Here is a 12,433-nt window from a genome sequence, read left to right as displayed (position 1 = left end):
CCCCTTAAACCACACTTAGTGCATGACTAAGTGTCAGCTTTCTCTTTCTTGGAACCGTAACAGATACTGAGATGTTTTTGCGTGTAGGAGTCCTGGTGCCAAACCAAGCAGTAATCCTGGTTGCACTGTTTCACTTTTCCCTACCTCAGTTAACCAAACTGCTGTTAATCGCGTTAAGCAGTTCTACCCTAAGAGTCTGTTCACAAATATTCAGATTAATGTCAACTGTACGTGCTAACCACAAACCTGCATGCTCAAACTGTCCTGACAACCCTTGCTGTCAGGGCGGGCGACAGCAACAGAGCCAGACATAGCCAGTCCTCAAGGCAGCGTCCCGGGAATCAGGACTTCAGAATATACCATGATGTGAACCTGCTATATATTTCAGATGAACTGACAGGGCACAATAGCTGTTAGCTCACCTTGGCTGATGGCATGGTTTTTGTTGAGCTGTCAGAGGGAAAGCTAGAGGAAAACTGGCCGTGAAGCCAACTGAACACGGCTTAAAGAATATAACAGTACGGCAGTGAGAAATACAACGTCCTCCGCAATACAGTTTGTTAACTCAGAGCGGATGGTTCCCTCAAGATGATGCCATTCGGTCAACATATGCTACTACTTGAGGTGCTGAGCTCTAAAATCTAGAGGAAAAATTCAATCTGTCGTAAGCTTCCTGTTTCTGCTAGATTATGTCTATATTCTACATGAAAAACAAACAGAGCTGGAAAAAAAAAAAGTGTCACATTACTACTTATTTATGATTTGCAACAACCTCTTAATGAGTTGACTGTGTTTTCTCTTGTACCTGCCAGCCTTACGCTGTGCTACAGAGCATGTGAACGTGTTTTTACCGTCAGATAGATAATCTTCAAGAGCTGCTTTTGCTCGGTTTGTCAAAGGTAATGCTTTGTACACCTCTGCTGGGAATGCTGAGCTGGCTGCTGAATACAGAGCTAAGAGGTCTGGATATTGGCTTCCTTCCTTTTAATTATCGTCTCTACATGTAAAGGAGACTGTTTTATCTTTCAGAGCACAAGGGTCATATAAATAGTCTTTAGTACAGAAAAGAGCTAGACAGTTTCATGGTTATAATTTAGAATCTAGTTCCATTTCAGTTATTTAGTCTTGAAGCCAAATGAAGCAAAGAAATGTGATTTTTTTATGATATTATCTCTTCCAAAAATATTGTTTTGATCTTATTCAAATCCTCCATCTTGATAAGCCAGAAACATTTTGTGGAGGCTAGCTTTTTTTATGAAAGTGAAAATTAAACATTCCAGCAATTTCCCAAACACAATTCGAAAGAAAAAAGGCCACATTTTCTTTTTTTTCCCCTGAAAGCTACACTAACAAAAACTGATCCATCAAAAAAATTGAATTAAAAGTTTTCAAGTTCACCTACAGTGTAAGTATCTTCATTTAAACACAAATTATCAGAGTGTTTGAACACCACCATGATATATTCTTTTTTGAGATTATGATTCATTTGATGAATTTCACTATGTAGATGTAATACAGACTTTTCTAAGTCACTTGACTGAGCGTACCATGACATTCTGATTAAAAGATTAGCACCGCGACTTATCAGTAGAACACATTTTAAATGGATTAAGAACTGACTACCGGACAGATATCAAAATGGAGCAAGTTACTATTCACAGAAATATGGGGATTTGTTTACCCCCAGAAATGCTACACTGAGCTAAGTGTCACGGTCAAAGTCCTGCACATGATTTTTTTTTTGCTTTATACTTTGAAACAGACAAACTTGGAATGATATGTAAATATATCTGCTTCTAGTTCTCATTAAAAACAGCCAAGCAGATCTTAATACAGAACACTATCTGCATGAAACATCAGGAAGATGATTCTGGTTTAACGTGCACCTCTGTACTTGTAAACAAGTTCGGGAAAACACCACCACCTTATGAACACCAGTCTTTACGAGAGTAGAAATTATCTGAGCTGTCCTAACTTTCCAGCAACAACTACATTTGCTATGCCTGCTTGAAATAGGTCAATTTTAATAAAATGCCCAGACTGACCATGTTGTGGTCTCCAGAGCTCTCCAAGCACCTACCTGAAAATGAGCTGAGAGGCTCAGAAATAATTCCCAATTTGATTCCAGTATCACTTTAAACTTGGGGGGGGACGACGACACAACACGACTACAAGCACAATCACAGCTGTACTAGCTGTTCCCATTTGCCCTGCTGGCAAACGGGGGATGATAACATATCTAAATATTCACAAGTCAACGATCTCCCATGTTCCCACTTTGGAGGGCTGGGGTTACAAGACAGATGTTTGTAAACAACTGACGCATCGCTCCCAGCAAAACTTTGACACACCATCACACTGGTAGTGTCTCACAACGTAGCGGTACCATCCCAGCATCTTAAAGCCTCTCCTCATTAGTTTTGAGAGGGTTGGGAAATCTCAGCATAGTCATACTTATGAAGCTTGATTTGTTAAGAGCTTGGATTAAAGCAGACTCAAAGAGGAGAGTTAAGAGAGAGAGAGAGAGAGGGAGTAGCAGTCATTGCTACTTCGGCTTTGATCTACAAAGATGTGAAAATTCTTGGTACTCTTCTCCTTGTCCCAGGTGAGTTTGAGTAAGGGAGGAGGGAATCTACTGCGTGTGCTCAGTGGGACCCTAAAACACCGGGATCTTTTTGCTGTGGGTTTAACAAGGCTTCATCTAAGTCCTCTTCATTTGATTCTGTGAACCACTTGCAAGCAAGTAGCTTGCAATTTGGGAAGGCAACATAAAGCTTCTGGTGCTTAACTTACATGCTTGAGAAGAAAAAGGTTTAAGAAAATTGCTCTAGGTGCAGGAAACAACTCTGCTGCCTTTGACTCCAAACAAGGAAGAACTTCCGTTCCTTTCTTTTAAGCCATTAGAGTATCTTTGCTTGGGAAAGTTTGAAATTTAGAGAAAAGAACTGGCTACGTACTGAAAAACAATGAACCACCAAATACCGCCACCACCAAACCCACCACTTTTTGGCAAACACAGGTTTTCCCATCCTGATCAAATTTATCAGAATGAATGTGGATCTGCTTCTGTCTCCTCTACTTACACATACAGTCAGGTAAATAAAGGCGCACTAAAGCAACATGACAATCCACCTTGAGAAGTTCCTACCTTCAGTACTATTTTTATCTTCTGTCATTACTCTTGCTGTTTCCGTAGCACAAAGTCACTTTCTAAGCACACCTCTGCAGAAACTGCAGAAGTCTTTGGCTTCCCCATCCTCCCAACCAAGTCTGATTTCTCTCAGCACCAGTTATCAAACCTGAAATATAAACAAGACAAGGAATTATAGGATTCACAGCTGCTGTTGGTTAGGGGGGAAAAAAAAAAATAATCCCAGAATTCACTTGTTAGGTTACAGTATCTCATGGAGGCAAACCCATGCCACTCAATCCCCCCCAAGTAACAAAATATTTAGTCTGTTGACACATACTGTAAAGTGGCCTATGTTCGATCATGCAGTGGTCTAATGAATCAATCAAAATCAACCTTTCAGTCCAGGCAGTGGAGAGCATAATAAACAAAATTGCAAAACAGAACTGTTCTATTGATTTTTGTTAATCTAATCTCCCCCTTAGCACCAACCTATCATTAGATCCTTACCCTTCCTCCCCCCCCCCCCAACTCCTGCCCGGCAGCAATGACAGCTGGGACTGTAGCTGCATTGACAACATTCTCATTAAAACAATGCCATCCGTTACCAAAATACACCCATCAAAAAATGTGACAACTGCTGCTCGCGTCTTAAGCACTGTATAAGAATAATGTGAGTGTCCACCTAATACTGCTGCAAAAAGTAAATAGAAGCTCTGCATTAAACAAGGATCTACAGATTAACTTCGGGGGTTTTGTACCATTTAACATACCGTTGTTTTAATTGTGTTCATTTGTTATATCTTAGCTCTACAGAAAACTGCTCGAGAGTGGTTTGCAAATCCCATTGTATCAAAAGACAGACAACTGATTCAGCCTGCAATGAAGGAATATGCAACAGAAAATCACTTAATCCCCATGTGGTTTAGTTCTACCCCGCTGACTGTGATAAAGGTGTAGGCACAGGAAAGCAGCTTTCGTACAAATATCAAAAGCAAGGCTCAAATCCTAGGTCCCAATTGGCCTCAGCATACCTCAAAATTCAAGGGCAGGGATAAGAAGGCTGTTTCAAACAGTCAACAAGTATTTCCTTCCATATAAACCAGCTCTTCGGTACACTGGGAAAATAGTGGCCACAGCATTACTCGTAACAGGCTCCCTACCCTAAGGGACATAAGTGCAAAAAGAAGGGTAAGAGATAGACGATAATCATTGTGAACTTTAAAAATTAAAGTGTGCTGACAGTCGCACTACCCTTTAACTAATGCTCTCAGCCACAAGAAATATAGGCAATTCTACATATTTTCTTCTTCTTCCCTAAACCAAAATGTAGACAGTAAATTATCCATGGCCCAGCAATGTGCCCTTGTTGCCAAAAAGGCCAATGGAATCCTGGGCTGCATAGGGAAGAGTGTGGCCAGTAGGTCGAAGGAGGTCATTCTCCCCCTCTACTCTGCACTGGTGAGGCCACAACTGGAATACTGTGTCCAGTTTTGGGCTCCCCAGTTCAAGAGGGACAGGGAACTGCTGGAGCGAGTCCAGCGAAGGGCAACTAAGATGATTAAGGGCTTGGAGCATCTGCCTTATGAGGAAAGGCTGAGAGAGCTGGGACTCTTTAGCCTGGAGAAGAGAAGGCTGAGGGGAGACCTCATTATGGTGTACAAGTATCTAAAGGGTGGGTTGAAGGAGGATGGAGCCAGGCTCTTTTCTATGGTTCCAAGTGACAGGATGAGGGGCAATGGCACAAGTTAGAACATAGGAAGTTCCGTTCAAATACACGGAAAAACTTCTTTACGGTGAGAGTGACAGAGCACTGGCACAGGCTGCCCAGGGAGGTTGTGGAGTCCCCTTCTCTGGAGATTCTCAAGACCCGCCTAGGTGCAGTGCTGAGTAATGTGCTCTGGGCAATCCTGCTTTGGCAGGGCAGTTGGACTAGATGATCTCTAGAGGTCCCTTCCAACTCTGAAAATTCTGTGATTCTGTGAAAAACTCCATAGCTCTGGGTTACCTTCTGGAGGATCTCTCATCATTAGCAGGACTGTAAAAACATTAACTTCCTTGTTTAGTTACCTAATTTTTGCTGATGTGAAAACTCCTGTGTGTCATTCAGTAAAAAGGGACAAGAGGAAAACCTGTGGATCCTCCAGGAACACAGCTGAAGGAAAGTTCTTAAGCAAAAAGAGGATTTCCAATTAAAAAAAAAAAAAAATCAAAACCCAAGCTACAACAAAAAAGGTCAGCTCCACAAAACATTTTGGTCGCCCTGCATGAAAAACCTACTCTAACCATTTGGTCTTGCATGTTATGTGCTGCATACATAATTAAAGCCTACTATTTTTTATTACCGAGAACAAGTGGCTAGATTTTTACCAGCGATATAAAAATAACATGCCATTTGCTTTGGAACGCTAGTAAAAATTTCGTGATCAAATGCAAGGTGCTTTATGGAAGCTTCCTTTCTCTATCATTATCTGTCATTTTCAGTCAAAACAGAGCTAATATTGGACATCTGGGAGAAAGGCTGCTTTTGCAGGCTTTGCTTCACGAGCGGAATATGGCAAACAACAGAGAATATTTTAAGTTTTTCCCCTTGGCGGTCAGAAATAAAAAGTGTAATAAATATGTTAAAAAGGGCTAATGAGTCCCAAGCAGCAAGATCTTCATCTTTCAAAGACTTTTATGGACTGTAATTATCTAATTACTGTTAATTGGTTGAGTGGGATGAGGGAGTACTGTGGGTGTAGGAGGGCATGCATCGTGCTGCACATTTGGTACTTATCCTGACACCACTGGGTGTAGTAATACACTACAGGAATATCAACAGATTTACTTGCAAAGTTTTTGGATGAGTTTGCAGTTTTCATTTGTGGTTTAAAAACTACTGCTGATTCTTCATGCTAAGCTGTGAAAGTTGACTGACTTCCTCTCATACTCATCAGATCTAGGGGAATCCACAGAATCTGTTTTTACTCGCTTTTCTACACAGTTAAACAACTTCTTGTTAAAAGAATGGCACACTACAACCCTGAAGTAACCATGGCTTTACAGCAAGCAGGTTTTTTTTTTTTGCATCCTGAGTCCCAGGCATGTAGCAAAAGGCTACCTCTAACGTAATTATCCAAAGTGGACTGACTGAGCCCATCCTGAAGGCCTAATCGTTACAAAAATCGGAATTTTGGCACTCAGTGGTGCCACTCGGTGTCTTTGTAAACATGAACATAAGTACCTCTAGGACGCTGCTGAATAAAAGTCATCGCCACCTCCACGGTGAGGATTATAGTGGTTCTGTGCCTCAAGGATTAATCCTTTTAAAAGCAGTTTAATGGGGATGAGACGATCAGAAAAGAATCAGTTATGCACAATAATACAGTATTTGATACTCAGTTTTGTGCCAGAACACTTTCAGATTAAAATCTGATCTAAGCCTCATTCAACACGAAGAGCAAAATCGTGTGCTTAGCTAATTTTTACACTGACCTGGCAGAACTTGAAGTAAGTGACTCTACAATGCAGAGGACTGTGGAGTCAGGCTTTTTTCCCCCAGAAGTGAAAGACCAAATAGTAACTCACAATGCTAGACAACCGGAATACCTGAATAATATCTTGATCTTTGGTCAAACGCTTTCCTCCTCTAAGAAAACTGAACGTGAAGATTTTCAAATTTCTGGTGCATTAGGAAAACAAATGGAAGCGCCACTATCTGGCACGCATCATTACCTGCTCACCCGGGTGGGCAAGGCACAAACTGAGCCTAATAGCCCTCCTTTGTCTTCTAAAACACAGTCCAGGGTCCTAAACACATTACTTACTGCCCAGAAATCCGTGTTTCATTAAACAGCCACTTTGCTTGTTAACACCTACTGTACTGGCAGTCAGGTCGCGACAGTGTAAACTGCATAGCAAAGTCGTTGACATTAGAAGATTAACAGATACCTAACAGTTTGAAGAAGAGCCCGTATCAGTTGCATGAGGGAAGGATAGACACATCATTGCTGCCTACTCCTCACATCTCAAATAACTGAGCTGGTAAAGCGTTGGCTATCAGAGGCTGGCTATACTGGCACGTGCATTGGCTCCTTCAAAAACAGGTACCTCCATTCAATTAGCAAAAGACTGTCAAGGGTGAACAGAGACCTTTTTTGTAAGAAGACAGCAAGGTGTCCTGCAGGATGGGGAAACTTCGTAAGGAGAGGGTGACCTCGAAGAAATGAGAAAGGTAATCTGAACGCAGAAAATAATATTGCTATCCACGCAGATCTCACACTTACACTTAGCAACCCACTAGAGTTGTGAGAGTAGCCACTGCTTTTATTCTGTTTCATTTCCCTGCAAAGCTGGGACTCAGTGACATTTGGAAGATCATTTCCACGCAACTATAAAAACACTAAAAATTTGTATTTGATAGCATAATTTGCCATCAAAAACTTGTTTTCATTTACAAAGAAAGCCATCGCAGTAGTCAAGTTCTTAGCAAATGGATTGATTTTTAAGGCATATGAAAAAAAGTTCAATGAAGTGTAGTTAAGGCACAAGCTTAAAGAGCAAGGAGAGTAATACAGGTCAGCAGTATGAGGAGGTGCATTTTTTTGTCTTGTATTTTACTCTAATTCAAGACGTTTGTAACGAGACAGAAGAGGCCTCTTGAACTTTAAAAATACAGATCTTTGTCAGAAATGTATGAAAATGATGAGGATTTGCCATTAAGTTGTCTCCCTAACATGCACTAGTAGAGCTCAGAATAGCTGCACAATACTACACCACGCAAATACTTTCTTCACTTTCCGTGTACTAGATTTATTTTTCTGCTCACTTCTGCCTCTGAAAGCCTCCATGTATGCCTAGAGACTGTTAGAATAACTTCTTAAATACTGAGATTGCAAAATTAATTCAAGCTCAAAGTCTTATTTTGTAATAAAAAAAAAAGTATCAGGGAAAAAAAGCCACGCGACAGCACAAAAATCTGTGTCAGCCATTAGTAGTGTATTTTGGACATTTTTGCTTTGTATCATTCTTGCTCTCACTATATTGCTATTACTGCACTATTTCATGCCATATGTCTCAAACAAAATGCTACACCCAAAATAGTTACTCTCATATTTTGTTTTGTAACATTTTTCCCCCAAATTTTTGTGACAGGCTGGCTGCCCATCCCGGGACAGAGAAATTCCCACATGCAACTGGAACAGAGAAAGCTAAACAAGGTGTTAGGGGTCCAGAGTCTCAGCAGTGCTCATGAGAACTTCAAAACGTGCAGACAGATTCAAACTGTCATACCCTTTGGTCTCTGGAGTTGACTAAACAACTCCGAGTCCTCCATAAACAGCAGAGGCCATTTTAGCATCTCTAACAGCGCAAAGCCAGCAAAAACATTTGTTTACTCAGCCATGGCCTCATTTAGTGGAGAGCAGGAATATCGAGTGACTACTTGGGGATTTTTCCTCAGCAACAACATAAAAAAAAAAAAACAACCCAACCTCCAATGTTATTTAGCAACAACAACAACTGTAAAAGCAGTTTGGGTAACACTTAAATGCATGTTTCTGACTTTCACCATAATAGCCTACCATTCTATAGTGAAGAGCACAGGCATACAACTGAAAGCTGTACAGAGCCAAACTATTATACTTTATCAATATCTTTTGAAAGGCTCAGCCTGAATTTTTCAACAAATTGGACGCTTGTTCTCATTCTGTGCACCAGCCTAAACAAATCCATGAGAATGCCATGCTCTTTCTACTCTTTTTTTTCTACCTAGACGTTGACATCAGATTTATCACAATAGTTTCTAAGGGTCTATGATTAATTTTGTAACCAGCACTGCAGGATGATCAACAACACATTCTCTTAATTTTAGATCTGATTATCCAGCAGCCGTCATTTTCTCCTGAAGTGTCATCCACAAAGAAATTGAAAAGTAGGAATTAACGTTGTCTTGAATTAATTTCGCTCGTCAACCAGATGGACTAATTACTGGCACTGAAAGAGCCAAGAAGGAAGAGTCCTTGTACCAGATTCAAAAGACTATAGCATATAGCATCCCTTATTTATTTTTTAAGTCTTAGTGGAACCCGGAGTATTAAAACACGCATGGTGAAAGTTCACTTAAAATTACAATAGCTTTTCCGCTCTCTTCCAAACTGCAATCTATTAAATCAAAAATTCATTTTCAAAATTAGCTGTTTTCTACAGAGTGAATATAAAAAAAAAAAAAACTTACAGATTTTTTCCAATGCCAGTTTTAAGTAGACTACTAATGAAAAAAGGTGACATAAATATCACTCCAGTACCTCCTTCCTTCTATGACTCACACTGTTATGCAGATGCTTATGAATGTCTTATCTTGATATCCTGTGAAGCCTCCAGGTATTCTTCATATTTTATAGATCTGAAGAGTCAAATTGTGGGTTTCTTTTTTTTTTTTTACTTTTGTTCTTTTTTTTTTTTTTTTTTTTCATAAAGTTAAATAAGCTTTTAAATAAAAAAGGTTGATGTTTAATTGAGAAATGAGGATTTTTAAGGTATTTGTTGACACCCTTCCAGCCCTGCATAGCCCGGACAAATCCATAACTGAACCTTCCATTTAAGACCAACACAGATGCACAATCTTTCATGAGTAACCACTGCAAGGCTATATCTTACATAAAAGTTCAATATTAACAAAAATCAATTGAAAATATTACCTGCGACTTTATCTTTTTCATCTAATGGCTTTAAAATCACCGGTATTTGTTCTAACCTCTCTGATTTTCCATCATATTAAAGCACAGCAACACAAAAGGATTCTAACTAATTTTACTCATTTACAATAGCACTGTCTGAATTTAAGTGAACAGGGTAATCCAAATTAGAATAAATAAGCCTCCTCCACCTTTTCTTCTTGCTGCTTGATCATTTTGCTCTTTTTGACTCTGACCGAGTCTTACCAAGAGTAACTGGGAACGGTGGCCTGCTGCTCAATGGCCGGTATAATGTAACTGCTCTGACAATTAGAGTTGTCGCTTCTCAGCGCAAAGCCAAACCGCTTTCTGTCTCAGTTTCTGCATCCTTACTTCTGGATAATATCCCTCAGCGTACTGGGAGGTTTGATTAACATGTAAAGCTTTTTGAAATTCTTTACCAAAGGCAGCAGTGCAGAGTAGTGTTTTCCAAATTGCATTGCAGGTGGAAGCTCATAAGATTTGCTCAAAAGCTACCTGATCAAAACCAACAGCTCCCATTGGCTTTAGTGGATTTAGTTGTAGCCCTGAATGAGCCCAATCTCATTTATTAGCATCCATTGTTCATGCCATCATTGTTTTTCTCTCTGGCTAGTAATTTTCTCCAGTTCTTCTTTTCTGATATGCCCCATAGTAGGCACGTTTTCCCAGAGATAAAAGATACTACCTCCCGAAATGAAAACCTTCAAAGGAAGTAATCATTTATTGACCATAACTCGTGAGCAAATCTTTCGTGGTTGTGAGGTCATTTGCATTTGGATTAGTCTCCAAAAGCTCAGCTGAACCTTCCTGTGCTTACAAAGCTGCACACAATTTTCACTTTACAGTCTACAGTACTATACCTTTCACTTTGGGTTTCATCCTATTCAGAGACAGTAGATGTTGCTTAAATTTCGCGAAGTGAAGAAGTTCACCTGAGCATTTCAAGGATCTATACAATTATGTTCAACACAGTTAAATGCTTCCCCTCAAGTATCCCCAGGGGGAGTGGGCTAAAAGCATCACTGATACTCAGAAGCTTTCTGTTTCTCAGTACCAACGTTGCTTTACCCAGATTTACTATTGATTCAACAACTGAGAGCAAGGACAGTGATGTGGACTGAAAAACCACCTGTACTACCAGGTTTAAAGTGTAGTGACCAGCAGCACAAATTCCTGCTGGAGGCCAGTCACTGGTCGTGTGCCCCAGAGGATGACACTGAGGCCAAATTAGTATCTCCACTAATGATGCACCCTCAGCAAATTTGCAGAAACATAACTTGGAGGAATGACTGATACAGTGGATGATCGAGGCGCCATTCAGAGGGACCTCAACAAGCTGGAGAAATGCGCAGGCAGGAATGTCATGAAGTTCAAAGGGAAGTGCAAAGCCCTGCACCTGGGAAGGAATAACCCTATGCAGCATTACAGGTTGGAGGCTGTCTTGAAAGCAGCTTTGCAGAAAAAGACGTGGAGGTGCTGCTAGTCAGCAAGCTTAACATGAGCCAGTGATGCATCCTTGTGGCAAAGAAGGTCAGGAACATCCTGGGTTGCATTAGGAAGAGGTCACCTCTCCCCTCTACTCTGCCTTGATGAGACACATCTGGAGTGCCACGTCCAGTTCTAGGCTTCCCAGGATGAGAAAGACATGGATATGTGCTGCAGTGAGCCAGGCAAAGGGCCATGAAGGTGAAGGGATCAGAGCATCTGACATAGGAGGGGTGACTTAGAGAGCTGGGACTGATCAGCCTGAGGAAGAGAAGGCTCAGTGGAGATCTCAATAATGTACATAAATACCCGAGAGAGGAAAGATGATGGAACTAGACTCTTAGTGGTATCCAGTGATATCCAGTGAAAAAGAAGCAATGGGCACACATAGAAAAACAAGGCATTCCATTCAAACAATATGAAAAAACTTCTTTACTGTGAAGGAGGTCAAACAATGGTGCAGATTACCCGCAGAGGCTGTGGAGTTTCCATCCTTGGGGATGTTCAAAACCCAAGGGAACACAGTCCCGAGCAATCTACTCTAGCTGACCATGCTTCAGCAGGGGCTTGAACTAGACCATCTCCAGAGGTCCCTGTCCACCTCAAATATTCTGTGAACCTATGACACAATTTGTTTTGGTTTCCATTACATGATATTAATAAACACAATAATTCCTTTTGTTGGAACACGTGTTTAATTTAAAAGCTTGAGATTAAAACTACCTATATTTTAATCTCTAAATCATGGTTTTCTCTTCAAAACAGAAGAAAGGGAAGATCAAAAGACCTCTACAGTAAAGTATACATACATCCACACAGACACTAGAGTTTTCGCTAATAAATTCTACTGTGACATGGCACTGCCTGGTTAAAGGCAGAATGAATTCACTGTATCTGAATGCTAAGAAACGAGGAGAAAACCCTCAAACAATAAGAAAGCCAAAAATGTTTTCTTCTTCCTTCTCTTTGTGTTCTTCTCATGTGAAAATATTAATCCATACACTCATTTTGTGTTCATAATTCCATCCCTCTCTCTCTCCTCTTTTATCCGTTTTCTTTCCTGAAAAATCTTTGTTAGGACCTACCTAGGCTGACTGGTTGAGAAGCAAATCAGGAAACC

Source organism: Vanellus vanellus (assembly GCF_965231255.1).
Source record: "Vanellus vanellus genome assembly, chromosome: 5".
Taxonomy (NCBI): domain Eukaryota; kingdom Metazoa; phylum Chordata; class Aves; order Charadriiformes; family Charadriidae; genus Vanellus; species Vanellus vanellus.
Note: the sequence above shows the minus strand (reverse complement) of the source record.